The following is a 6,000-nucleotide window of genomic DNA, read 5'->3' as shown; positions in this document are numbered from 1 at the left end:
CTGTTTCATGCTGATAGTACTTCAAATAGTTCTCTCTCAGTTTTGCACATTTGGAAAAACACTCATAGAAGCCGTTGCATCAAGGCTGGTGATCTTATACACACTGCCTTCTCAGAGAGAATTTTCTGTGCTTGGCCTCTTTTCCTCTGGGCTTCCTCTCTTAAGCCCTGAAAAAAAAAATGTCTTTCCAAATTTCCAGTCTTCCTCTTGTACCTCTATTATCTCTGTATTTTCGTCTCTATGCCTGTTTACTTCAACATATATCCACCTGTGTTTGCATCTCTTTCTATGTGTCCATGCATTTGTATTTCTGCTGCCCCCAGACTATGATTTTTATCCCTGAGGTATCCCTTCTTGAAGGCCCCTCGACCCAGAAGTGAGATCCGTTGTAATTGGTGAGGAGGGGGCGGACAGGAGGGAAAGTGGAAATTCGGGGATACTGAGCCTCTTTTCCTTGTCTTAAATCTACCCCTGGTAATAACCTGGATCTCCGACCCCGGGGACCCCAGCGAAAAGGGTGTCAAGGCCGTGGCCAATGCTGTGGCCGATTATCATTCTTGACATAGGCGGTGGGTCGATGCTCAGATGTCTTCCCTCCTTCTCCTCTCAGGGCCCCCTGCCCCCAGCTTGGAAAAGGCAAATTTGACATTTTTAAATCCCGAGCCTTAGAGGGATCGATGAGACCCGAGGGCCCCGCCCGGGGTCGATATTCCTGATTGGGAAGAGGCCGTAGAGCCAAGCCAGAGTGTAAATCACCAGGACCTGGGGGTGGAGGGAGGATTAAAGGGGGCGGGGGAAAGAAACTGGAATTGGCCGAGGAAATCAGAGAAATCCTGAAGAGAGAGAGAGAGAGTGAAGAGAAAGACAGAAAGGCAGAGACCCCGAGACCTGGAGAAAGAATCGGAGCTACAGAGAGCAAGACTCTGGAAGAACAACATATGGAGGGGTCGCTTCCTCCCTCCCCCATCCTTCAGCCTTCTCTCCTTCGTTCTGCCAACTCCCGAGCTCCGGCTCTGGTCTCGCTTCAACAGCCTCCACCCTCCGCTGCCCCTGGAGCCGCCCTTGGGAGTCCGGTGTCGAAGCCAGCCAAGCAGCGGCCTCGACTCTGGCCGCTCCCGGGGGTGGAAGGGGGTTGGGGGAGGGCAGCGGTTTCGGCTGTCACTGAGCAGACAGGCTGACTTGGGACTCTGGGGTGGAAGGTGGGGGTCGGAGTGAATGTGAGAGGGAGAAGGGGAGGCGGGAGCATAAAGGACCTAGTGAGTGGATGTGGAGACAGGATGGTGTGACAGGAAAGAACCGCTGAGGCAAAGTGGCTAGAACAGCTTTCTTAGAGGAAACAGCCGGCTTAGAGGAAGGGTCCGAGGAAGACAGAAGTGGAAGGCAGCGAGGTAGTCTCAGGACAGAAACGAAGCCAGAGATGAGTGGAGAGATACAAAATGAGGTTGGGAGAGGGCTTCAGATCCTGAGTCGCCCTTCACCTCCGAAACCAATTCAGGGAAGTTTCTCAGCTCTCTGCAGAGGTTTATAACTGAGGAGAAGGGGAGTAGGGATTCTAACTCTGATCCTCAGGTTGAGCTACTGTGGGGAACCTGTGGATGAAACCAAATGGCCCCAGGCCCCCTAAATTTTAGGGCCCATTTCCCTTTGTAGTAAAGACTAAACAAAGGAGCAAAGAATTCTGCTTAAGTTGTTTCAAGCTCTGCAGGCCTAGACCAGTTTTTGAGGAGAAAGTACCGAGACTGGGTGGATGTGGGGCTTGAGAAGGTTGGGAGAAGCAGAGACAAGTGCCCAGCATATAGCAGATGCTTAATAAATGCTTGGAGATTGATTAATAGAAGCAGGAACATAGGAGAAACAATGATTCATACAAAGATAGAAACCCAAAATAAGTGGCTAAAATGGAGAAAGGAGAGTGATGCATGTTTGTGGGAAGGGTTACATGGAACCTTAACCTTTCCACAAATGTCTGTTTCTAAACCCTCCTGATAAGTGGACTTCTAATGGCACTGCCTTTCCCCTTCCCTGACTTCTAGGTGATGCAGTGGATAGAGCCAGACTGGGCCTGGAGTTAGAAAAATCTGAGTTCAAATCCAACCTCAGTCACTTAACTGCTATTTGCCTCAGTTTCCTCCACTGTAACAATAGCACCCACCTCACAGGATCGTAGTAAGGATCAAATGAGATAATATTTGTAGAGTGCTTGCACATAGATGCTAGCTATTATTACTACTATTTCTAGTGCACTTTAATATACTGTGGAAATTGAGCCTAGGAAGGTAGAGATGAACCAGAAAGTGTGAAGAGAGAGTCAGTGATAGGAAAAAGGCATACACTCTGCAAGCCTACTCTGCAAATCTCCCTTCATTTCCTTCCCCCCCCCCACAAGACCCCCAAGCCTGAGCCTAGGCCCCTTCCTCAAATCCCATATCTCTTGTTAACCTAAGTAGCTCCTAGTCTCTTCCCTACCTCTTCTGTCATCCACCTCCCTCCTCCCTCAGGTGCCTGTTTATAGAACAATTTGGGAAAAACAATCCGGGCTTAGTGACGGGCCATAATTGTGACAAAGTGAGTGCGGGTGGAGAGAGAGAGAGCCAGTGTGAGAGGGTGAGGAAGGAGGGGGGAAATTGTGTGTGTGTGTGTGTGTGTGTGAGAGAGAGAGAGAGAGAGAGAGAGAGAGAGAGAGAGAGAGAAAGAGAGAGAGAGATATTATCTTTTCACAGCATCGCTTCCACCCTTCTGCCCCTCCATCTCTCTTTTCTCATTCTGATCACCTTCTCTGTCCCAGACTCTTACTGGCTTTTAATTTCTTTTCATTCGGTCCATCTCCCATCTCCTCACTTGTTTCCTCATCTTTCATCGTTTTTTTTTTCTGATTACTTCCTTCTCCCCCCCCCCCCATTTTCATTCCCACTCCTCCCTTCTTATCTTTTTCTCTCCTCCTGGAGCTCTATCTTTCACTTGTTTCTCCATCTTTCTCCCTCCACTGCCTCAGTCTCTGCTCACCCCTCTCCTTTTCCTGATTTTCCTCTGAGGCCGCTCCTTCTCTCTTTCCCCAAAATCGATGCCTATCAGTTCTCCAGGCTCAGTTTCCCTCGATAGAGGTTCTTTACTGAGTCGAAAGATTCCGCAAGGAGGGACCTTTGAGGACCCCGAGGAGTAGGGTGAAACAGAATCTTACCCTCGAACTCCTGCCCATTTCTCCCCTTCCCCGGTCCCACTGAGGTTGTGGATATCCAGATTATAGCCATGAAATACAGGACCCAGGAGACCCCAAACCCAAGTGGCTGCCTCCCTCTGCTTCATTGGGTCTCACCAAGCAGAGGCCTCAGTTATTCTAGTGAAACCTCCCTCCCCAATCCAGTCTTTCCGTCCTGCCCCGCCTTTCACCTTCCTCAGTCCCCCCTCCGCCAGCTGGTGCGTGCCAAGGCTGTGGTTCCAGAGTGTGAGGAGAGGGCTTGTTTGCCCAACTTCCGCCGCCGCCGCCCGGGTTGTTTGCAGAGCTTAGAGCAGCGCTGCGCCGCCTTGGCTGCCCAATTAGGACTCATTCATTATTCAGCATCCTAGCCTCGCACCCTCCTGACACCGCGGGCTCCCTACCTCCTCCCGCTACTTCTGATGTTTCCTCCCAGTTCTAACTAGCCCTTCCTCACTCCCACTCCCAATCCGGGGAACTTCGGACCCTCTCCAAGGGTGGAGAAAAAGAGGTTAGATTGAGTTGATATGGGAGAGTAGGGAATTACAGGTTTCGAGTCTAAGCAATGGCTACTAAGGGAGGGGGGAAATGATAGGTGGGACTAGAAAATACAAGGAGTATCAGCTTTTTTTCTTGTAGCCATCCTTGCACGCAAGGTCGGAGGAAGAAAGAAGGTCCAATCCGCCCCTTGTTTGTATGCCTCTGGTAGAGCAGGGGAGCCTCACCAGGCAACTCGGGGTTGCGTGCACCGGTTCTGCTCCTGGCCTACAGTACTGAAGAGGTGGGGAAAGTCAGGGTCTGCTCTTCCTCCCCGACTCCTTACCCTCTAGCATTTTTATCAAGGTGAAATCGGGCTAAAATGAACAGCAAAGGCATCCTTAAAGGGGAAAGGAAGTAATAAAAGAGCACCACGAAGCAGGGAAGCATGTGAAAAGGTTAGAGGCATCAGCTTTGCCCTGGTGGTTGGGGCGGGAGACGCGCGGCTGAAGGGCATTTATAGACCGGATCAATCAGTCAAGCATTTGTTAAGCATTAACTATGGAGGTATGGGGTTTACAACATGTGCACATAAGTAAGTACAAAATATAGATAAAGTAAATATGCAAGGTAATTTCGGGGAGGAATTAGTATCTGGGGGTTTAGTGCCTTTTTCACTTACTCATTCTGAAATATATTTCCTCCTCATCTCACCCATTTGCTTCAAAACTCAGCTCAAATGCCATCTATCACAAGAAGCCTTTTATGATCCCCCCTCCAATATCCATTCCTCTCTATCCCCTATGACCTTGTGTTTACTTTATTTTTGTATATACTGTACTTACATAGAGGGGTTGGACAGGAGCACATCCCATGGAGCATGTGCTCTAGCCCCTTGATAGAGGAAAAGGGGATCAGCTTTCTGGTTGGTCCGATGGTCCCTGTAACTAGAGGGGGAAGGGAGGGCGGATAGTGGGGGAGTGTTGTATTGAAAGTGGTTGTCAAATGATCCAGAAAGAGCCGCCTACTCAGTAGGTTATATAAAGAGAGAAAAGCTATTCTCTTTATTGAGCATGTTGCTGAGGACTGGGGCAGGTTGCTTGGACTTCTGGGGAGGAGAGAGATTTCTTTCCTCACCCTACCCCCAGCAGTAATGGTAGCTAAAACTCTAGAACATGGCCAGGATAATATGTGCTTGCCTAGATGAGCCTGATATTAGATCTATTCTGTTTTTCCCCCACCTAGGTCACAGAATATCGATTCTGAGAAATGAGTTTCCAGTCTTGGTGGCTCCCTAATAAGCTTAAGGGTTCCTGGCTTCTTCAGTCAGTCCTGGATGCCCATTGGGTTGTGCTTCCTGGGACTACATCACTTCTAGGAGGAAATGGCCACCAACAGAAAGATGCTGCTGCTGAAAGGACTAAGAAAGTCTAAGCCATGCTCTGGCTAGCTGGACCTTGTGAGTTACTCAAGCAGGCACCTGTGAGTTGAAAGGAATATTCCACTGTCCTGAAATTCTTTTATCTCCCAGGGGAGTATGCTCAATGTGATTAGTTATTGTTTTATGCTTTAAACATTTGCTAATGCTCACTTATGAATCTTTTATGTTTCAAGCAGTTCTTTTGTGGTGGAAGAAATAAATAACTGTCCTATACTTGATATCTACTTTGTGCATTGAATGCACTTACTAGAATGGACTTTGTTAGTCTCTTTTGGGGGAGACTCTGACGTGAACTGGTTGTAAAGATGATTGTGTGCGCAATAACAATGAGAGAATTTGAGGAAAGTCTGATCTTGGGCATCAGAATCCATCAGGACTGAATCTGTGAATCCAAACAGTAACTTTTCTGGGACAGGGGCACTCAATCACAGGTAATATGTGTGTGTTCATGTTCATGTTCATATAAATGTACATATATATATTCTCCCCTTATTGAATGTAAGCTCCTAGAGGGCAGAGGAAGTTTCGTTTTTTACTTTATATCCTCAGTGATCAATGTAAGTGTTCAATAGATGCTTATTGACTGATCAGGTGGTATATGAAGTGAATTTTGAAAAAGGCCAGGGATTCTGAGAGGCAGAATTGAGGAGGACATTCCAGTAGACTGGAAGAGAGGACAGCCTTGAAAACGCAAGAGAGATGGAATGTTGAATGTGAGGACAAGCTTGTAGACCAACTTAGTTGGACCATCATGGGATAAAAAGCTTGGAAAGGTTGACTGGAACTAGATTGAGAAGGGCTTTGAATGCCAAAAAGAGGAGTTTGTTTTTGATACCAGAGGCAATAAGAAACCATTGGAGCTTTTAGAGGAGGGAAGGAATCGGGGTCA

This window comes from Trichosurus vulpecula, chromosome 5, assembly GCF_011100635.1.
Source record: "Trichosurus vulpecula isolate mTriVul1 chromosome 5, mTriVul1.pri, whole genome shotgun sequence".
In the NCBI taxonomy this organism is placed as follows: domain Eukaryota; kingdom Metazoa; phylum Chordata; class Mammalia; order Diprotodontia; family Phalangeridae; genus Trichosurus; species Trichosurus vulpecula.
This window is presented reverse-complemented; position numbering follows the sequence as displayed.